This window comes from Anas platyrhynchos, chromosome 21 (genome assembly GCF_047663525.1).
Source record: "Anas platyrhynchos isolate ZD024472 breed Pekin duck chromosome 21, IASCAAS_PekinDuck_T2T, whole genome shotgun sequence".
NCBI classification, from domain to species: Eukaryota; Metazoa; Chordata; class Aves; order Anseriformes; family Anatidae; genus Anas; species Anas platyrhynchos.
In genome coordinates this window covers 18,450,679-18,473,010 of record NC_092607.1, presented here as the reverse complement: position 1 = coordinate 18,473,010, position 22,332 = coordinate 18,450,679, and the positions used below count along the sequence as shown (strand labels likewise).

The 22,332-nt window shown below is 50.7% G+C and overlaps 1 protein-coding gene across 7 annotated transcripts in view; it reads left to right on the top strand.

Annotated features, from left to right (window-relative positions):
* Positions 1-22,332, top strand: part of SLC35C2 (solute carrier family 35 member C2) — a 66,983-nt gene that overhangs the window by 29,752 nt on the left and 14,899 nt on the right. The window contains exons 10-12 of one of the 7 annotated variants that reach the window (XR_011804356.1): positions 1,838-3,110; positions 3,410-3,576; positions 3,690-4,876. The exons of 1 other annotated variant lie outside the window; for it this stretch is intronic. The gene's annotated coding sequence lies outside the window, so the exon portion shown is untranslated. Of the gene's footprint in view, positions 1-1,837; positions 3,111-3,409; positions 3,577-3,686; positions 4,877-6,691; positions 9,090-22,332 lie in introns of those variants that run through there. 5 more of the 7 variants (XR_011804355.1, XR_011804357.1, XR_011804360.1 and 2 more) reach the window with 5 other exon arrangements.

Here is a 22,332-nt window from a genome sequence, read left to right as displayed (position 1 = left end):
CGCTCGCAGGTGCTCCTGAGGCAGGAGGTACAGATGCGCTGTCTGTAAAGTCTTGGTACAGAAAAGGCTGTGAGGTGATGCTGGTTAGTGACAGAGTCAGCCTTACCCCTCCAAGCCAGCTTGTTGCAACCCCAGGAGGCCTGTGGCCTCTCTTCTCACCTTGGATGCAGATGGGAGCTGGTGTGGAGTCCTGGGATTTGTGTCGGCTCAGGCAGCTTGACTTATGTTGCAGGAGGCTGAAAACACAAAGCTCAGATTGAATCTGGGTTCAGAGCACTGGGGGGGGGATGGAGAGGTGGAGCAAGAGGATGCACAAAGCTGCTGAGATTCCAAGGCCACAATTTCTCCCAACTGCTATGAGGCACAGTCCTCTCTGAGAGGTCTGCCAGGGCAGGAAACACCTGGGATCAAGGCTTTGCTGGCAGACGTGGACAGTGTCTGTGTCGCTGCTCTCTTGATTATTCTCCTCACTCCTGTAGCACTCTAGAGCAAGCAGAATGCAGCCAGAAGTCTGTGAACATCAAGGGTGGTCCAGGGAAGGCATGATGCTGGGGGCTCTCCAGTCTGGACCACAGCTGTTTGCATTGTGCCACTGCAGCTGGTGAAGGGATAACTGCCCCTCTGCCTGAATGGAGTCCAGACCGAAGACCCTGAAGACCTTTCCTGGGGTGTTTTCAAACTCTGTGGCTGTGGAGCCACTGTGATTGCACCAGGACACTGAGGTTTCTCTTGTATCTCTTGAAGCTATCCCAGAGCTTCTGGGAAGGGCTGAGCTAGCAGGTGCCCACAGCCCTGTTGTCCGTGTCCAAGCCAGATCCTCTTGCTTTTGCTTTGCCTGACCTGGGACAGAGGTGTGGGGCTTGGGCTTGCTGTGCTGGAAGGAAGGCTGGGCTGCAGCTGTGCCACTGGCTGCAGGCATTTCTGCATGGCTCAGGGCATAGTAGCAGTGCCCTCAGGTGCCTGTCGCTTGCTCTGTCCTCAGCAGGTGGAGAGGGAAACTGAATCCTGACGAGCTGTGCCAGGACATGTTTCCAGGCCTGAGATTGGTGTTTCTCCCTCACCAGTGCAGTTTGTTTCAGGGGTGCTGGAGCACATGCAGCAGGAGCAGGCTGAGGCTGCTGGGCACAACGGCAGCCAGTCTGGTGGAGCAAGACATTTTAAATGCTTTTCATTCCAACTCTCTGCAGCTTACGCCTTTCCAGGAGCTGCTCTCTGTTTTCAGTTACCTTTGTAACTGCATTACATCTCAGTAAATAAGAGCTTTCCAAGTATGCTGCAGGAGCCAGGGCAGCTCTGGGCCTCTTGATTGTGTCCCTGAGGACAAGGCTGCTGGGTGTTTCTGGCACAGTGACAGCTGCTCTGCACCTTGGCTTTGGGGACTTTCTCCAGCCTCCCCAACACATTTTCTGGAGAGACTGCCAGGAATCTGGCTGTGGCAAGGGAAAGTGCAGTCTCATGACTCTGCCACTTTGAGAATAGCTCTTCAGCTATTTCAAAGAGTTTGGACACTTGGCCCAGCTCTGCTCCCTCAGTATGTCTCTTGCTCTTTCCTCACCCCATCCATGCCACAGATAGAGGGCAAGGGACTGCAAGGCATTAGAAGAGATGACAGAGCTGAGCACCCAAGCCCAGCACCTTCCTCAGCCCCAGCTTTCCCCACCTTTGTAATACCCCCTCACTCTCAGAGAGCTGCCAGTGCAATGCTTGCACCCAGCCTCCCTGGCCTGGCCTGGCTCTCATCCTGAATTTATTTTTACATCTTATGATTTTCAGAGGTTTTTAAATTTAATGGCTTCTTCTCTCTTCTTTTTTTTTTTCTTTCTTTCTTCCTTCTTAGCACCTGAACTGGATCCTCTCTGAGCCATTGCCAGCTCCAGGGATTACAAGTGAATAATTCAGGTTTGATGGTGTATTTGAAGTTTCAGGGAAGAAAGTGGCATGTGTAGCCTGCTCCCCCCCCCATACCTGTTCAAGGGCTGTGGTGCAAGCTGCTGCTGTTGCTCCAAAGGCAATCTCATGGATACCCTACAGAGCCACACTGAACAAACATTTCTTGGCACCCAGAAATGGCCTTCCCAGATCCTGGAGCCTAAGGCTGCCAGGCCACCACAGAGCAGCAGGCTTGTTTTCATCCTACTGCTTGTGCAGGCTGCTGTTCTTTAAGGAGGCAGCTCCCCAGAACCAGCAGTGGAAGAATATTGCAAGGCCAGAGAGTGCTGTGGACTGAACCACAGCACCCTACTTGGCAGCCCAGGTCCTGGAGGGGTTCAATTCCAGACCAGTGTGTGTATCCTGGCAGCTCTGAAGTGTAGTGAAGAAGGCAATGGGCAAACCTGACCTGCTTTAAAGATGTTTACAGTAGAACATAAACCCAAAGCTGAAAGGCCTTCAGAAAATGAAAAGTCTTCCCTTACAAAGATGGTGGGAGCCACATCCACAGGCACTCGCGCTTGGCAGCAAACCCTTCTCAAGTGGCCTTCAGAGAGCTCCCTGCAAGCAGAAGGTGTTTTTAAGACAGGGAGAAGGAGGTCTACTGCAAAGTTCCTCTTTGGATTTCAGAAAGGATCCTGGGGATCTTTGACAGGGCTGGTGGTGGTCACAGAGAGACTGTAAAGGTTTGTCTCAAGTGGTGCATTCTGCTGGGAAATGGCTTTGGGGAGTCTATCTTGGGGAAGAGGCAGTGCTTTCCTATCCTACTGCAGAACTGCTCAGACATTGCTTTTTGAAAATGGAACTCCTGAATCACCTGTCTCTATTTCACTGCCAGGAAACTGCTAGCACTGTGGCACTGATGGCAGAACCAGGTGGTATGACACAGTGGGAGCTACTCCAGCCAGTGGCTTCTTGCTCACTCTGAGAAGATCATTTGGTATATCTTCCTATGCTTCTGGACTTGAGCTGGAGAACTGACTTGGTGGCTAGCTGCTGCTGGGCAAAAAGAGATACCTCCAGAGTCATCATGTTGTTGTCTCCAGGCATGGGTGGAGGAGGGAAGTGTTTGCAGTGGACTGAGAGGTGGAGATGCAGAACATTTGGGTGCATTGTTTATGTTTCCTGAGTGCAGAGCAGAACTTTGCTTGACTCTTCCAGTGTGCCCTGAACTTCACAGGGTAAGGAAGCAGAAGAGACATCCCTCACTGGGTTTCAGGGTATGTGTCAGACCATCAGTGGTCTCTGTGGTCTGTATTTGCACAGTGCCAACTGTTTCTTGTCCTCAAGGCACAGGGCACAGAAAGATACACTGAAAAATTATTTTTAACCTCCTACAATTTACTGTTCAGAAAGGTAAGTCACTTTTGTCAAGGGTGGTTCAGTAGCAGCCACTGTGGAGGCAATCTTTTCCTGATACACACATCTTTTTGCAAGCTGGTGCTCACAAAATTTAAGTATGATCTTTCATGGTTTCCAGGAGCTCTTGGAAGAACTAACAAGCATATCACAGGGTCCAGCGTTAAACTCTTCCCTGCTGGGATGCAGTAGAGAACAGAAACTGTCAAACAGTTTGAGATCCATTTAATAGCAATTAGTGTGGATGAAAGAAGCACTAATGTGAAAGCCTCAGTCTCTGTGCCTAAGGTGAGAGGAGGAGAGGAATGTGTAAGAGAAAATGTAAACATGACAAAATGTGGTTGTGTATCCCACAAAACAATGAATCATTTTAACATTTTCCATCCTTTTCATGCAAGCAGAATAAGTCAATCCATATATGACAGAATTGAGGATCTGCAGTACAACCATGGAGCTGAGGATCTGACAGAATTGTGAACACAGAATAATCTTTGGAATTCTACATATAGCATGAAAGAAAAGGCACGTATATGATGAATGACAGAAGCCTATATGACAGAAGCTGCAACAGCAGAAGCCTTCTGGACAAGAGAACTCCTCTGCCCACCCAGAGGAGGACCCATTGAAGGGGAGAAGCCGTCACTGGTAACAGATATTGAGCACCTACAGAAAGTAGGAGTATTTCCAGGAAAATCCCAAACTGCAAGAAATGTAGCCTTAAAATATGTCCTTGTAAAAGCCTGAAAAATGTGATTCAGAATGTGTGTTCATAAAGACTCTGCAGACTCTGGAGGACTGTCTTCCAGTAAAAGGGTATGATAGACTTCACCCTGAAGTGGTGTAAACAATCAAGAGCTGCCAACAGTTAGCTTCAAGACAAAGTGTTAGGTGGGTTGGTAGGATGTTATCCCTGGAAAAAGGAAAGGAAGGCATACAACAGCTAAACAGGTGAATATTTGGTTATGTGCATAATTTCACAATTTGGAAATACTAACATTTTTAGAAAGCTAGGATCATTCTCTTGATCCTGGTAATTGCGTGAGCAGAAAAGCTCAACGTGATGTGCTTGCACCATGTATTTTGGGAGGTTTTGGGATTCCTGCAGTTGTACTTTGGGAAAGTTGTAGACACTTATCATGACACAATACATGAAGAAGCCTGCAACTGACAACCGAAGAACTATACATGGCACAAGAGAAGCATAAGTTCAAAGAGAACTCGGTACAACAAGGGCTACCATGGGGAAAATGGAAGCTAATGGGCTGACTGGGCACTCACCGATGTCATCTGTTAAAGGCAGTGGGTTTGAACAGGATTTGAATGAGAGGGAACTACACCTGATGAAGGATGGGCAGAGGTGGGTCTGATGCTGCACCTTCTAGATGTAGCCACTGGATAAAGGCCCCTTCCTGTGTGGTGCAGAAGAGCTTTGCTGGTCCCTCCCAACCACATTATTCCTCAGGGTGCTGGACTCAGCCATTACAGCACCAGTGTATTCCAGAAGCGGTCAGATCACCATGCCTTTCTGGGATGTGAGTCCAAAAAACATTCTAGTACCAGAAATAAACAACTACTGTTTTCCAACTTACTTACTCTTCACAGCTTTTTGCAGCCAAATTTTGGCTTTCACTGCATGTGACTGCACTACAGTTCTCCTACTGTCTGTATGGGAAGATTACAATTGCTTTGAGCCCTGTTTCTCTCTGCTCTCAACTGGTATCAGGGTCATGGAAGAGCACAAGTATGAACGTGTGTATGCATGCATTTCTGTTTACCAGGGGGAGAATGACAAGAGGAAACTGTATCATGCTCCTGACACCCCTGTTCTAAGCTTTGCATCGAGCTGGGACCCTTGTATGTAGCCCAGATATACGTCTTTCCTCCATTTTCTTTGCTCTGGTTAGTTATATTGCATATCTAGGGGATGGCTTCACTCTGTTACTCCACCCAGGTGGTGAGCTGTGCATCCAGCTGTAAATCTCAGGAGCAAGCACAACTTGGAATAGAGTGCCTGTGCTGCCTGCAAAAGGATATTGTATGAGCACACCCCACAGCAGTGCATCCCCCTCCCCAGATCACATCTCAGTCATGTTGTCTGCCTGCCCACTAGAAGGTCCAAACTCTTGCTATTGGGCTTTCTTCATTCTGCAGTCTGGTACTGGACCAACAGGGCAAATGCTGAGTCACTGATACAAGTAACTGCTCCAACCATTAATTTTTATAGTCTGAGTGACAGCACTTCATGCTGGGCACAAGTAGTGACAGAGATGAAAGCTTGAAGCCAAATAGACGTCACAGAACCAGCACAAGTGCTATTTATTAAAGAAATGCCTGGATTGCAGAGGAAGGAGAGGGGTGTGTCTTGAAAGGAACCTTTAACACCTAAGAGTGAAAAGTAACAAGGGCTGTGCAGCAATGGGAGCTGCCAAAGGCAGCAGCTAATGGACCTGGTCCTGGGGTGAGCTGGCAGCAGGGAGCATGTGGCAGGGAGCCAAAGGGTAAGTTGTGCTGCTTCATCTGTAGCCATAAAAGCAAAGCAAACAGGGACTGTCATCAAGCTGAGCATAGGCACTGCCCAAGCTGAACTGGGAGGCAAGAAAGTGCCATTGGGGAAGGGGATATTCCTGGGCTCACACAGGGAACTGCTACTTTTGACTGTGGTTTGTGCATAGAAGCGAATGCCATGCACCGCTGTCACCAGTGTACAGGGTGTTTCTGCCCCCTTCAACACTGGAGCATGGACAAGCTCCCACCTCCTGGTCCAGACCCACTGCCTCAGCTGCTGAGCTCAGCTGAGCAGACTGCACATCCCCCTCACCAGTGTGTCAACACAGCCTCTACAGGCTGGGATTGAAGCCAGGCTCCAAGCCCTCTTTCCTCCCTCGCTGTAAAAAGGCCTGCCCCTCTGTAAAGAATGGTTTCCAGTGTCAAACAGTTGACCAGTCCCCTCCTTCTACTTGTGCAGACTGCCTAGGGTTGGTGTACTTACAGGGGTGGGCTACACAGGACCATTGTTGTCCTCTTCCACAACATGTCCCCGGCCCCAGGCCCTGGGTGTTCCCCTGCTAGACCCCCACGGCAGTATGGCTTGTCCTTTCACACCAGCCTCTCAGTTGGGGGTGCCGTGTGTGCATGCCAGTCCCTGGTCCTGGAGTTGCTCTGTGCAGCAGACTCTGCTGCATAAGGTCTATTTCAAGAGCCCCTCCAGGTCAGTTAGCAATTACCTGCACCAGATATGCACTTGGAGAGGAGCTTCTGATATCTTCAATGCACTCGTTTTCCTCTTTCGATTTCAAATTCGCCTCACTGGAAATAGGCACTTCAGCTTCTTTTACAGACCGTAGTAAATTAGGATTTTGTCCAGTTCCGTTGGTTTTGCTGATATAGATGTTTTTCCCCACAGAGGCAAAAACATGGCCAGTCTGAGCTGTGTCCAGACCCTTCCATTCCAACTTTTCCAGCCAGGCCTGCAGATGATGTCATGGTACAGAGAATATTGCTGCGCAGAGCGCTGGTCCTAGTGTGGGCTGAGGAGCCGCTCCCAGGATTGCCACCCTGGTGACAAACATCTTATTATAAATTCAGACCGATGGCCAGTGTTATTCAGAGGTGTCTACTGAGCAAAAGCATTCCCTCCCTTGCAGAGTCAGCTGCGGTGCAAATTTTCCATCTGCATAATCCAGTTTTAGCCTGGAAGGAAAAGGACTGGAGAGAAGGAAATCAAGTCTCTTTGTGTCTGTCCTCATCCTTGTTCTGAAACCTGACTGCCAGCTTGTCACAGAGATGTTTCCTACAGTAAAGTACTTCATGCTGGGTTCTTCCAAGTCATCCTGGTCACACAACAGCTGACAGCTGTGGGCGTGCCCCAGGTGGTTTTTCCTGCTGCTGCAACTCAGCTGAGGAAGACACATTCTCCTGCTTGTGCCCAAGGACACACTGCCAAGGGAAGGAACCTTTGCTGAAGCCTTGTGGCTGGTGCACCTGCTGCAGTCCCTGGGGCCAGAGCAGAGCCATCCCCTGCACATTCCTGCCCACTGGCTCAGCTGGGAGAGGCTCGGGCCAACCGTCTGCACGCAGCCACGGGGGCTGTGCAGGGGAGGATGTCTGCCAATTTGCCTGTGGGCTCTTCACTAGGCTCCTGGTGCATGATGTGAAGTCGCATAACTCCCTACCCAAAACCAGTGGTTCAGTGCTCAGAGGCAGAAGCAATTTTACATAAAGTTCAATTAAATATTTGCTTTATAATTGCGCAACAAATTATTCATAAAGGCATTGGAATTTAATCACAAGGCTGACACCGTGGAGTCTGCAAATGACACAGTACTTGGGGAGAATAAAGATGGAGGAGAGCTGCCAGGCATTGGTGACACAGTGCTCAACTGTGTGGGACAGTAGAAATGCTCCCAAAAAAAAGACTGGAAGCAGCACTAATGAGCCTAAGCAAGGCAGTGCCACTTGCCTAGCAGAAGTAGAGTGGTATATGAGAACTGGCTCTGGGCAATAGACTGGGGGCTTTGGCCAGCCAGTGTGTGCCCAGAAGACCTAGGCAGTGTTGGTCTGTGTCCATCCCAACCATGTTATGTTGGCTCTGGCCAAATGTAGGGCATGTTCTGTGGTATGCTAAGGAGAGGCTCAACCTGTGTGAACACAGAATTGCTGCCTTCAGCTCTTTCCACCATCTCCAGCAGGAGTCACGGGATTCCTGTGCCTTTTTGGGTGTGCAGAGGCCTCGCCCTAGTATGCAGAAAGGCCCCTAGTCATGGGGAGCAACCAGCCTGTGGAGTCAATCCTTCTAAACCTGTACTAGGGCAGTGTCTGGGGAAAGGCAGGAGGCAATCTGGGTGTGTAATGTGGCATCACTGTCCCCAAGAGACAGGCAGTGCGATGCAGTGCTTTGCAGAAGATAGCTGCTAAGCACAGCAGGAACAAATGTGAGCACTCACGGACCCTCTGCAGGGAATCTAACAGAGGGACTTCATGGCCTTCATCTTGAGCTGCAGCCTGGGGAGCAATGCCTTCCCTGCCAGTACTAACACCCAATGTTCATAGAACACCCTTAGTTGGAAGTGACCCACAAGGATCATCGAGTCCAACTCCTGGGTCCCCTAAGGACCACCCAAAAAAAGTTCAGGCTGAACTTGGAGGGCAGAAGACTGAATCCTCCACCCTGTGAAGAGCCAGACTGGTGGGACTGAGTTTCTGAATCTCTGTTTGTTCCTGTGAGATGGTGTCAGGTGAGGTCTGAGAATGAGAAATGGCCTGCTGTGCAGATGCTGAGCCCAGCTCTCACCACAGCCTGATTTCGCTTTGCCTAGCAAGGACATGTCCCTCCCAGATTCTGTCCCCTGCTGTCATCCTGTGCAATGGGCTGCAGCCTGCCCCATCCCACTAGGGAGAAGCTCTGCAGGGCATCCAGTGTTAGGTGGGCTGTGACTGACAGGGGAGCTGGGTCCTGGACAGAGAGCTGGACTGGAGATGGATTGCCTGCCACCCAGATGTGGACATTAGACAGGGAGTTAGATTAATGGGAGCTGGCTCTGCCAAAATAGAGGTGAGTCACAGAGCCTGTCCTGTGCTGAATCTGCTTCTCCAATAGGGAAGAAGTAGGAGGATTTAGCAAGATTAATCCCTCATGGGGTTGTGAGAATAGCCAGAATTCATGTGCTTCTCAGCAACAAATTTCCATGTAAGCAGACAGCATTTTGACTTGTTTTGTGTGACAGAGCATAGATCCATACTGGTAACTTTGGAATTCCCTGCCACTTGTCACAGGTAGGATTGACTGTCCTTCCCCACTCAAACATGAACCCTGCAAAGCACAGTCTGCACACAAGCACCAAGAGAGCAGTGGCTTGAGAGCACTTGCTCCCTGAATTTTTCCTGAAGTCACTGTCTGCCCCAAACAGTTCTGGACCCTGCACAGAACACATGAGAAAGGAGTAAGAACTTCTCTGTGCAGCTGGGTGGATTGGGTGACACATCAGCTGGGCGTTCACTCGGCCTCTGCCATCTTCATGTAGAGGAGGAGCAGGGAGCAGACCTGGACAATAAATAGCCAGAGCGTCTTCCCTGATGAGATCTACTCTTCCCTCTGGCCAGCATTTGCTGACACAGCAGGAATGACAGATGTGGTTAGAGCTGCTAGGAGGGAGAACATGTTGGTCATGGCTACCACTTTTTGGCAGAAAGTGATGGGAAGGTCTTGGTAACCCTGTCTCTGCCCCTCCCAACACCAAACTCAACAGGGAGGAATGAGGCCAAGAAGAGGAAATTTCAGTAAACTGCTTTTGTGTTGTGTTTACAGGGACAGAAGAGGGAACCTCGGTGGTAGTCATCCAGGAAGATTTTAATGGAAAAGGCAAATTTCTGTTCTATGTTGGGAATCCTTGTATGTTTTTGTTTGTTTGTTTGTTTTTGTTTGTTTTGATTTGATTTTTTTTTTTTCCTGATATTTCTTTAGTTCATGTCATGGCTTTTCAGTCTGAGCAGTTTCACAAATCTGCTGTGGAGATGAAAGCACCAAGGAACGCTGCTCAGGATCAAGTTGGAAAAGCTTTTAACTTTTAGCTCCTACAGAAAAAGGCATGGGGGGGGGGGGGGAGAAGGAGGGCAAAGGCTGGGAAAAAAGAAGAGGAAAGAGCAAAAAGAGATAAGGAGAAATGATGAGTGAAAGGTAAAGAGCAGAGAAGACAAATCACAACATGGGAGATAGAAAAGGAACAAGTCACTAACAGAAAGAAATTGAGAGGATAGGGAGAGAACAAAGCAAAGGAGCCTGGAGCTCAATGAGATGGGGAGAGTACGTCAGAATAAGGGAAGAATGCTGCAGATACAGGAGAGCTAAGACATACAAAAGAGCTATTTGAATGCTGGGATAAAGCAATGATGGGAATAAGAGGAAAGGAGAAGCCAGATGGGGACTAAATTGCCATGGAGATAAAGGAGAAGCCAGCAAAGTCAAAGGATAACCAATCCATCCATGCCTCACAGAAAATGCAAGACATGACATGAAAGCAACATGCTGATGTTTGCAAGAGGCTGTGGGACAGAGCTGTGGGAGCTGTGTTCACTGTTCATACATAATGGGAGCCACATTCCCAAAGGGAGTGATCATGTCATGGGTGGCCCGCGTTCTCCTGCCTTGCATCCTCCGTCATCCCTTCCCCACTGTGCTTCTGAGCATACTCTGAAGCATTGCTGGCTTCAGTTCTTACAGAATGACTGTCATAACATGCCTTGTTACAGTGCTGTCTGGGCTTATCGGCAACCTGCAGGACAGCAGCAAGAGGGCATGGAGCAGCCGTGACACAGGAGGGGGGGTGATGGCAGTAGAGACAAAGATTCCCTAGCTCTGGGGCAAAGAGGTCTCAGCAAAAGCAGATTGAAAAAGGGCACAAATGTAGACAAGTGCTGGAACCGTCACCACCCAGTATAACACCAGCTAATTGGATGCTTTCTGCTAGGTGGGCTGAACTCCATCTGGGCTGCAGCTGCACTGTGAGGGGCTGTCCCAGCGAAAAGATCTGGATGTTGCCAGTGACTGTGCCAATGCTGACACAAGAGCCCAGCAGCTGTCCTAGGGCTACACCAACATTGAGCAAGGTCTCTGTCTGCAGACAGTGCTACCAGTGGAGGAGCTGCACTCCAGCCTTTGCTTCTTTCCCTGTAAGAGCATCAGGCACAAGTGAGATTTGCGTTGGCAGCAATGCTGGCAACTGGAAGGTTTCTCATACTCACACAGGGATTCAGAACATTTCTAGATGTTTCCCTGTCTGAAGGGTCTGGCAAGGAGCATTTCCTAGCTCTTCTTTTAGGGCCCCATTGGCCTTTGAGGGTGGGAATCATGCAACAGAATGAGGATTGGAAGCTTTGTGCCAGCCAGACCAAGAGGGCTGGAAGACATCTGCCTGAGCCTGCTGCTGGATCTGTGCCCTGCTCATCTCTTGGTCCTGCAAAGGAGAAGTCACTCCGGGATTCGTTCTGTGATTATAAACCTCTGTCTTTTGCTTACCATCCACCTCTCCCTGACCTGCAGATCACCTGCCTCTGCAGGAAGCACCATACGTACCCAGGTGGTAAGTGGGTAGGACACTGCAGCTGGGTTACCATGGTGTCTTGCACCTATTGGCCAAGCACAGGATTCATCTGCCTTGTTTAAGGCACTGCACACATGGAGCAAAAGGGCATTCTATTCTCTGCTGCTCCAAACTTCAAGGCCTAGTACCAGCAGTTCATGTGAAAGCAAGAGAGCATTTTCTTCAGATAAGATGTGAGGCTCTGGACAGTGGAGACTGAAAAAAGTCCCACTGGGGGCTGTTTGCCTGAATTGTGGCTTAACCCTGACTTGTATGAGCAGATTTATCAGTCCAAAAATGATATTGCAGTCTCACCAGCCTTGATCTTTTCACCTGCTTCCACTTTCTACCTGTCCTAATAACGCCCAGAGTGGCCTATAAACTTGGCACCCCACTGTGGATCCTGCTGGCACACGGGTTCCCACTGCAGGCACTGGGCAGTGCAGATATTCTTACCCCTCATGACTCCAGAGTGCTGCTGAGCCTGGGTGCTGCCTGCCACCCTTTGGGCAGGACTCTGAAAGGGGCACCTGAGATGTAAGGTAGGTGCTGAGGACGCCAGCTGCCAGGGCTGCCCAGGTACACGTCAGGGGGGAATTTGCCAGCTCCATCCCTAGAAGAGCCCCTGTCAGAGCACCCCTCCAAGCTGCCGCTGGGCCGTAGGGATCTGGCCTCGTTCAAGGACTGGGGAAGCGTGGGCTGGGGTTACCCTGACCTGCTGGACGCCCTGGTGCCCCAGTTCACTGCTATGGTCCCGTGCACCGAGTTTGTGTGTTCTCAGACGCAAGCGCTGCCAGGCGTTGGAGCGCGGTGGGGCCTGGCTGGAGCCCGGGGAGGCAAAGTCAGCCCCGTGCCCCGGGGGACGGCCCCAGTCACTCTCGATGCCACCGGCAGGCACAGCACTGGGGTCGGCGGAGGCAATGCGGGTGCCCGCGGCTAAGGTCCCAGGGCTGCCGGAGCCGCAGGGTGGGGGCACGGGCGCGCGGTCCGGGCGGCGTCCCCCAGCCCTCCCGAGGGTCGAGGCAGCCCGTGGGGGGGGGGGGGGGAGCGGGGGAAGGGGGGGGAGCGGCTGGTCCCCAGGGCCGGGAAATGGCCGGCCCCGAGGGCGGGGGTGGGTCTTTGGGGCAGCCGGGGCAGGTTCCCGAGGCGAGGAGCGCGCTGGTCCTCGGGGCGGGACCCCGGGGCCGGTCCCGGGCGGGGACCCGGGCGCTGCATTCTCAGAGTCTCCAGCAGAGGCTGGGCTGGGCAGGGCTGGCGGGGAAGGAGGGAAGGAAGGAGCGAGGGAGGCGAGGGGGAGGAAGGCGGCTCTCGCCGCACATGCATCCCCCGCCACACACCCCGCCGCCCGCGCCCCGCCTCGCGCCGTGCCCGCCCGGTGCCAGCAGCCGGCTCCGCTCGCCGCCGCCGCGGGTCGGGGCTCCGTGCTGCCCGCGGAGCCGAGGCTGCGCTCCGCTCCGCGCGGGGCTGCCGGGGAGCCGCTCCGTGCCGGGGGGACGCGCCGCCGCCGCCGCCGCCGCCGTGCAGGATGCCGCGGGAGGCCGGGCGCCCCGCGCGGGGGGGCCGCCGCGGCCGCCGCCCCAGGTAAGAGCGGGCGCGGGCGGCGGGGCTCGGCGGGCGGCGGGGCGGGCACCGCGGGGGCGCCCAACTTCCCCGTCCCTCGCCGCGCCGCAAACTTTGGTGCCGCTCGGCGGGGCTGCGGCGGGCGCTCCCCGCAGGTGAGTGCGGGCTCGGCCCTGCCCCCGGCGGCCCGGGACCGCGGGCTGCGGCCAGGGGTCCGCCACCTCGGGCCGCACGGCTCCGCACCCCGGGGCTGCCCCGGGACTCGCGCTGGGACGGCAGCGTTGGCTCCGGTTCGGAGGGCGGGCGAAGCCGCGCATCTGACGCGCCCTGGGGCATCCCTGCCGGGGTGGTTAACGCGTGGTACCCGCGGCTCTGGCACCAGCTCCGTCAGCTGCATGGCTCAGCATACCTTTCGATAAAGGGCTCGGGAGCTTAAAGCGCTGCGGCTCTTTTTTTCTAAACCGGTGGTATCTGCAAACGGCCTCTCTGGGCTCCTTCCTACCCAAGAACGATCTCCACATTTTTTCTTAGTGAGACGGAGCCCTCCCTGCTAGTTTCCACAGAGGCTTTGCTCGGAGATGTGTGTGAACGTGCAGCTGAGATGCTTGAGGAGTCCTGCCCAAGTCCTTTTAGCAGGCAGGGTAACACCTTTCTTTGCGGAGCCCCTTTTTTTTTTTTTTTTTTCCTAACAACAAACTAAAAATAACTGTGCTAAAACTGGCACTTTCCTAATTTAAATGGTTCCCAAATGGTTGTGCACAGGCCTTCTGGGGGCAAGCGCTGCAGCCACGTCTGTTCCTCCACAGCATTTCACCCAGGCCCAGAGCTGTCAGCACTAAATGCTTCTTGCCGAGCGTCCTAGGAGCACATCCTGTGGCAGCCAGGCTCCCACAGTCACTCTCTGTGCCAGCAGGGGAAGGAAAGATGGAGTAGATGCCTCCGTTCTCCTTTTGTTTGATTTCTGACATCTGTAACATTCAGTTGTACAATCTGGGGAAATCTGTGCTGTCTTTTCGTCTAACCTCATTTTATGCATGAACAATACCAGTTACAGGGATGATGGTGTAGATAGCAGCAAGGAGAGGCAGGCTCAGAGTTCAGACATAACTTCCTAAGACAGCACAATGCATCTCAGGGAAGGCTTTGGACCTGAGAAGGCTAAGAAGAATGGCTCCACCAAAGCTCTGGTTCTCCGGGGCTTGTTTGCATGGCTTGAGGAATGAGATGTGCTTCCCTCTGTCCCTGCTGCTGGCTCAGTACTATGCTGTTAAAATACCATATGTTCCAACAACAGTCGGTACTATAGTCTTGCATGCCGCCAAGGAAATCTTGGGTGACGACTGTTACTTTGGGACCTGTTTCTATCCCTTCAGAGGACATAAGTTTCAGACAATGGCTGAAGCCTGCAGACTCTGCACTGGCAGATCTTTTGCCCAGCTCAGAGACCAGGCTTTGCTAGGTTTTCCCTTACAAGGCTGGTGAATGCTGGCCACCTTTTTTCATGAGCACTGGGTAAGGAGTATGTGCAGTGAACACTTATCAGGGTTGGAGATCATGATCCTGGCACATCAGTTTTCAAAGGCTGAGAATAAATTGCTTCTCTGGCTTTGGGTATCACATAGCAGGGGAAAATGGTAACAAGAGTCTGAAACGGTTTTTGTGTATTGATACTGTGTTTACTTGTGTTCAAGGCCAAAAGGTGGTTCTGCCGTTCATTGATGAAATCCCTGAAAATGTTGACAGGACCCTGAGAGTAGCACAGGGTAGAGTCTACTAAAATCTGAATAAGCTGGCCCAGATTCTATACTGTCTTCTGTATTGCGTACATCTCTCTGCTCCAGTGAGGTGTGGGGGGGTTAGAGTAAGTAAGACTTGGACTCTGTGAAATGCTGATTGCTGAATAACAAAACATCGAACTTGGTGGGCTTATGAAAGAAAATGGTATGTGCTGTGTTTCATAGGCAAAAAAAGAACCAGCTTTGTTCCTGTCAAAAGAAAAAAAAAAAAAAAAAAACTTTGCTTTTTGGTGCATTGACACCTTATGATATGATACAGTGATTTCATACCTAGAACAGACAAGTGGCTACTGAAACAAGGTCAATTTTAAAACTCTTTTTAAAAAGAAGCTATCAGGTCTCCAGAAAAAAAAGAAAAAAAAAAAGACTTGTTAAGTTAAAAATAATGTAAAATTCTATTTTTCCTAGCTCTTTATGAAATAGCATGATATTTTCATGAATTAAAATGTAGTAACACCTAAAAAGCCATAGTTCCTTGCTCGTGTGTAAGGATCCTAAGAATGGGGGCATAATTTGCTCTATATTTTGTGTATGCTGTCTTATGAGATTTTTTTTTCCTTTCACTTTTACAATGATATTAAGGTATCAGGCTTTTTTCCTAGCAATTTTTACTTTCATGTTCTTCAGCACTAGCCCATGGTAGCTAAATTTGGTTACAAAGACAGTGGGAGAATGTTTGTTTGCAATCCCTTTTGCTACCCATGGACTTTATTTTATTAGAAGGATTAGATTGTTCATAAAAGCTTTGAAACAAAACTGAACTTTAGATGGATTCAATCTGACATTATTCCTTTGAAATATAATTACATAATTTTCAAATAATTATTTTTATATTCTGAAAGCCCATATTTGAAGACTAAAGTGAAACATATTGAAGAAGAAATAGTGTGGTGATGCTTGTTTTCTTTTGCCATCAGGTCACTAAGCAGGATTTGTATGTAGAATACAACCATGTATGAATGTGTCAATATCTTTTAACCATGTGGTTATGCAACTGTATTTAGGTTTACAAGGAATGATGCTTCTCTGCAGATAAGTCCACATATGTCCTGAGGCACAGCCCATTTTGAATGATCTTCTTTTTTGTAAATTTGCATGTAGAAATTTGGTGGGTGTGAGCCCCAAGAAGATTCCTTGTCTGAGGTAGTAGGTGGACATGGTGTAGAGCACCTTGCTGTTCCCGGGATCACTTTTGTCTCTACCACCACTTTATTCCGTGGCATGTCCATTACAGAGAAGGGTGACTGACAAGGAGGGATGTTACCATCCCTCCCTCCCTCCCTCCCTTCCTCCCTTCCTTCTTTCCTTCCTTCCTGCTGTGGTTGAGAGGAGATACTTCTGTGTTATCCTGTTGGAGAAGGGCTGTTGGATGGCACTTTTTTGTGCGTTCTGTGGTGCAATGTCTGGATGTTTTTTCAGCAAGATTTGCCTTTGCCAATCCCACATGGCTGGCTGGGATGCCTGCAGAGGGTGTAGGTTCTCTCTTTAACTGTGGAAGTGCATGTAAGTCAAACCAGGACAGGTGACACTACTGGAAGGTGGGAGCATGAGGAGGCTGTTCAGAGTGCAAAGGTTGGTCTGAGGCTGCCTGTGCCTCAGTGGATTGGGCTCGGCTTTTATCTCCAAACCTCAGGTTTTGGAGTGCCTGCTCTGCCGGTGCCCCTCTGCCTCATGGTAGTATGGAGAGCTGCTGTGGTAGTGCGTGAGCACAGTGGTATCAGATGGGGAGAGAGGCAGCCCTGGTGCTGTCAGGCAGTCTTCACCAGAGATCTTATAAGGCTTCTTTGAACAAAAATTGGAGGACAGACCCTGCTAAAGTGTGGCCCCTGCATTTTCCCTCCTGAAACTGGGATAGCTCAGCCCTGGCTGCACAGGAAAGGCAGCCTGCCCAAAGCTGGTCCATCCGCACTGCAATCCAAGGGCTAGATTTGGACTGGATCACTACTGCTAAACCTACTAGCAGTGCTGAAAATCAAGGTGCTTTCCAGAAAGAATCTCCTTTCTCCTGGGTGCCCGATTTTAGGATAGCTCACTAAGCACGAGTGAAGGCTATAAGATTCATTTAAAGCTAATGACATTTTTTCAGAAAGAGACAGCACTTCTCTGGATTCACAGTCCTGCCCTGCTTCTTTTGCCTGTGAGAAATCTGCCCTTGTGTCCTCACTCTCTCTCTGCATGCTGTGCCCCTTAATCCTGCCCTGCTTTTACTCATGTTCTTGCCCCTCACATTGGCTGTGGCAGTGCCAGCAAGGAGATGAGGAAAATAAGCCCAGTAGAGCTCATTTAGTTTTGACTGTACTCTGTACTTCACCTTCTAATTTGGGATCACTTGTAAGAGACCTGTGGTTTAGTTCACACACTGCAGGACTGATATTCTGGGCAAAGTGCCTATTAGCACTATTGTCAAACTGTTGTGTGCAGGGTCTGCTGTACATATGGGGAACAGCCTTGCCTGTCCCCCATGCTGAATCTGGCACTGACTGGCTGATAATGGAAGGAAGCTGTGGGTACGATGGAGGTGATGCTGGGCCTGGTGCTTGTCAGCAACAGCCACAAGTCTGCGGCTGCTCTGTAGAAGCATTTAGCCAGGTGCTCACTGAACAGAACTGAGAACATGCTGGCCCTGGCTTGGGGAGCAGTGTGCCAGGGCCAGCCATTGTACAGGGTGAAGTGGCCCTGTGCTCCAAGGCTACAGCAGTTGTGCAAAACTTGCTGACTAGGAAATACTTCAAGGAATCACAAAAGCAGAACTGTTTGTCCAGCTCCCTTTTGTCCAGACACCCCTATCCCTCTTTTCTGCTCTTCCCTGCTACAGTACTCCAGAGAACAATGAAGGAAAACAAATGCAGGACCACTCCTCTTTACTCACAACATTACATCACTCACCATTGCTACATCAGGTGAGGTTTTGTTAATTTTTTCCTAACTAGCTGTAGCTGATAGCAATAACAACCGAGGTGATGTGAAGCTTGAGGCCCTCACCTGAAGCTGCTGATGGCCAGAAGCCTTTTGCAGCCAATGATGGGAGTCTCCATAGAAACATCCTGGGCAATAAATAGAGAGTCTCAAAAGCAGCAAACTCCTTTTAGCAGAAGCCCATGCACAAAAAGGGGCACAGATACACAGTGGTGTGTGCATGGAAATGGAAAGGTATATATACCCTGCAAGTCGAGGATGTGGGACATTTGGAAATAGCAGCTGCATGAGCAAGTATAGGATTTAAACACTGCTTTAGAAAACTACCATTTCCTTGAGATTTTGACTGCAAGACTGAGTTAGAGCAGGAATGTGTGATACAGTCCTGGTCTCAGCACAGCAGGAGAGGCTCATTCTGCCTGGCCAACTGCACCTGCCACCTCACAGGATGTGGCCCTTCCCCTATGTGATGGGCAACAGGGAAAGCCCTGACCTGTGGTGCTCTGTGCTGCAGCACCTGGGAGCTCAGCATGGCTTCTGTGGGAGCCCTATCTGTCCCCAGTCCTTTCTTGTCCCCTGCTGCCCTTCCTTGTGGCTTTGCTTTCAGGAGCTGGGCACAGGCAGGCCCCAGCTGATGCGAGCTCTGAGGTCCCTGTGCCCACCTGCAAAGTCCTGCAGTTAGGTTTTTTGTGGGGGAGAAGTATCCTGTGTCTGTTCCCTCCTGTCCCCTCAGTGCCTCCCTTCTGCCTTCCCAGAAGAGCCTGGATTCCCCTGGCTGCCTGCTTGCTGGCAGGTTGCTGGTGGGCTGTGAGCAGGGCAGAGGCTCTTGCTATCAGTTGGCAGGTTTGGGGGCAGCAGGCTCCTGAGACATCTCCTTTGGGACTGAGTCACCACATTGGCCAGGGTCTGGAAGGGACAGCTGAGGGTTTGGCTGCGCCAGAGTCATAGAAACCCTCATGGCCTAACCATCACAGGACAGAAAAGGTGCTGGGAGTCCTGGGCCAGGCCCTTGTTCTGTCCACTTCTTTTGGCTATGGGTATGGTTATGGGGGGGGTTTCCCTGTGATGGGGATTCACAGGGTCCAACACGTGGTTTCTGTGTGCCTGGGGTTGCTGCGCAGCCTTTCCTGGTCCTACTTCCTTGCATCTCTGTCACACTGGGATTATCTCCCTCTGCTCATGCTGCATCTGCTTCCTGGAATCTGAAATCCCCAAAATGCTGTTTCTCCAGTAATCCTTGTCATTAAAGGTGGCTCCTAAACTGAGCACCTCCTCCTCTCAGCACCTTGTTGTCCTTTTTAGAGAGGCACGCTTTGAGTTGGGCATGTGTGAGCAAATTAGATTTATATTCTGATACAGGTCACTACCACCCCGTCATCCTCAGCAACCAAACTCTAGCGTTACCCTTGGCTTTGGATTCTTTTGGATTTTTACTATTCCTTTTTTGAAGTGTGACAATACTTTCTCTTCCCCCTTGTGATGGTCTTGGAAAGACGCACGGCTATCGGTGACTGCTGTGTGTGTGGGAGAGGGCTTCTCTCCCATTGCTGGAGTCTGGAAGTCAAGGACATACAGGTTAGTGGTTCCTTCAGGAGCTAGATGTTGCCAACTCTCAGAGGTTGGCCAGCTTCACACTTGTGAAATATGGCAGAACCTTTTGATAGCAGGCAGGTAGGAATAGCTGAGCATCAGCAGAGCCCTTAGGAAGTTCCGTCCCTGCTCAAACTTCTACAAGTCAGCTGAACGCCCCTTTGCAGGGGCCCTCCTCGGCTGCTCCCCTGGTGCACGCTGTTTCCAGGACAGAAGTCCAGCTCCAGTAGCACAGCCCGAAGGCAGGGAGCCGGAGCCTTCCCGGAGCCGCGGCTGGGACCCCCGAGGCGCTGCCGGGCCGGTGGCTGGAGGCGATCGGGGCCCGGGCCGGCGCTTCCTCGGCTTTTGGGGAAGGGAGGGCGCGGGGCGCCGCGTGCCGGCAGAGGGAGCCATGCATCCTCCTTTCATATGCACAGCCTGACACACCAATTAACGAATTAATTTGAAAGGTGCTGCGAGAGACGAGATTAGGAGCAGGATCCTCCACTGGACAATGGCTCAGCTAGGTTTGCTGAGGCTGGGAAGTGACCGTGCCGTCCCCAAATCTCTCCCCTCCGTGTCGCCACCTGAGTTTGGATCAGGTAAACCTTTGGGCAGGTTTGATCTGGCATAGTTTCTGGGGGCTGTGCAAGGCATAAACAGCCCTTATGGCAGGTACGGATGGCATTGATGCTGGTACTTGGGTCAGCTGGATGTGCTGTAGGCAAGCCACAAACACCTCCTGCACTAGGGCTGCAACTGGGAGCCACCAGGGACTTGTGGCTGACCCTGCAGGAGTAGACGAAGCCTTTCTTTGCCTTGCCCAGGACTTGGCAAGGGTTTAGCAAAGGCAGACAAAAGTTTATGAGCTGGATCTGGTGTTGTGAAGTCTGACATCATGGTTAATGCTGCCTAGTCCTGGATGCTGTGCTGGCAGACAATGCTGCTTCCTTCCTTGGTACCACAAAGTGATCAAGGTGTGAAGTGAAATGCAAGCACTGAACCATTCTCAAGTGGGGTAGCAACCACAGGTGAGCATTTATGGAATTTCAAAAAGCTGTTAACATCTTCGTGGAATGGGGGGACTCATGTCTGACTGCGAAGAATGCTGGAACCATCAGTTCAAGCTGGACCTGGTTTTTCATCCAGAGTGCCCATGCATTTTGGTGAAGTACAGATATGGGTAGTGGGTACTACACTGGGAGGTGACTACAGCTGGATGAGCTGGTGGTGCTGAGCTGCTCCACAACAGATGCAAGCTCTGACTACAGGACTGAGAGGCTGAGAGGCTCAAAGCACTGTACAAGAACAGTTGCAAATTCATACTGTGACATGGCTGCTGCTTTCTGTTTAATGCACTGTCCTGGTTGTTAAAAGCTGTCTGCTGCAAAATAGAAATGAGAGGGAGGGACTGTGAAGAACTAGGCTGGAGGGCCTTTGTTTTAAAGCATAGCAGAGTTGGGCTTAAGCAGGTGTGGGGTGTGCTGCCTCGTCCTGGCTTCCACAAGGCAGTACGTGCATTTTCCTTGTGAGTGCTCAAAGGACGGTACTAAGACTCATCTTTTTTTCTTCTTTTTTTTTTTCTTTTTTTTCCCTATCTGGTGCCCCCCAAGTGTATTTAGAAAAAGTAATGATAGTTTTTCTTTCTCCTTTACTATCTGTTGGGTAAAGTGATAAGTTTGTAAAGTTTTATGTTTCTGTTTTTGAGGTCTGTCTGTCTCTCTATGCACCAAGATGAGGAAAATGACTTGTGTTTTTGGTGTGCCCCACCATAGGGAGCTGAGGACTGGACAGATCTAGCGTTTGTATCTGTTTCAGTCCTGAACCTCTTGAAAGTGTAGTATCGGTGCTGCTCAAGGCAGCTGTGACTAGTTGCTTTATTCTTGAATCACAGCTACTTCACGTTCAGGTGTGAATATTGGTGTCAATTCACCATGAGATCTGATGGGAGGGAAGGGTGGCAGGAGATATGTACAGCTCCCAAGTCCTCCATGGAGCAGAATGCCTTTTGTCTGGACTCTGGCTTTGGATTCCCAAAACTCCGTCTGAGGCTGCTGCCAGCTCAGCAACCTGAGCAGGGTTGTTATTTGGAGAGGAGAACACAAACACGTTTTTCTGTGTTGTAGTGCTCCTAGTTGACTTCAGCCAGCTTTTGCAGAATTTGATGCTTACCTCCCCTTGTGTTAGGAGTGATGGCGGTTTGGGGACTACTATTCTCCTGTGCATGCAGGAGAGTAGCGCTGCATGGCTGGTGTAGGGGTGTATCATGGTTTTGGCTGTGATGGAGTTAATTTTCTTACTCAAAGGAGACTCAAAGGATGCTGTGTTTTGGGTTTTTGATGAAAACAGTGGTGATAGCACACTGATGCTCTTTGTAAGCACTGCTTTGCAACAACACAGAGTCAAGGACTTTCCAGCTTCTCTTGCTGCCCTGCCAGTGAGGAGGCTGGGAATGCAATTCAGGATTTCAGTACTTTTGCATCTGACTGCTTGTGTTGGAGGTGCTGGGCTCTGTGTGTCCCTATTCCTGTTTAGGCACAAACTAGGAGCTTGGGGGCTTTGTGCATGATTTCTACCATGACTGTCATCAAACAAGCTAAAGAGGAGTGTGGAGAAAGAGGAGGAAGTGAAACAGCTAAGGTAGTAAGGGGGGAGAGAGAGAGCAAGGGTCTGTGATGTAATGATAAGGACAGCAGGATGCAAACAGTGTGTGAGAATAACAAAGCCAGAGAAAGCCAAGTCTGCATGTGGGCAAGCAGGAATGTCTGCATACACGCATGCTGGTAGTTCTCCCCCTTTCAAGCATGTCACTGCTCTGGGGAGGGCATAGGCACGCCTGGTGAGCTTTTCCTGGTTTTGGCTGTGAAGATTTTTACTGTCACTGGTACAGGGTGGCTACTGGGATGTGTGTTGGATGGGGCAAAGTGGGTTACAGGAGTCCTGTATATGCACGGGGGGGAGAGAGGGGGAAACTCTACCACCAGCTCCAGGGGAGGACCCTTGCTGAAGCGGTGCAAGGCTACTAATGTGCAGTAGGTCTGAAGGACTCAGAACGCAAATGACTGCATCTGCCCACGTGGGTTTCTGTGCCCCCTCCTGAGCGCATGTATACTCACGTGTTCCAACAC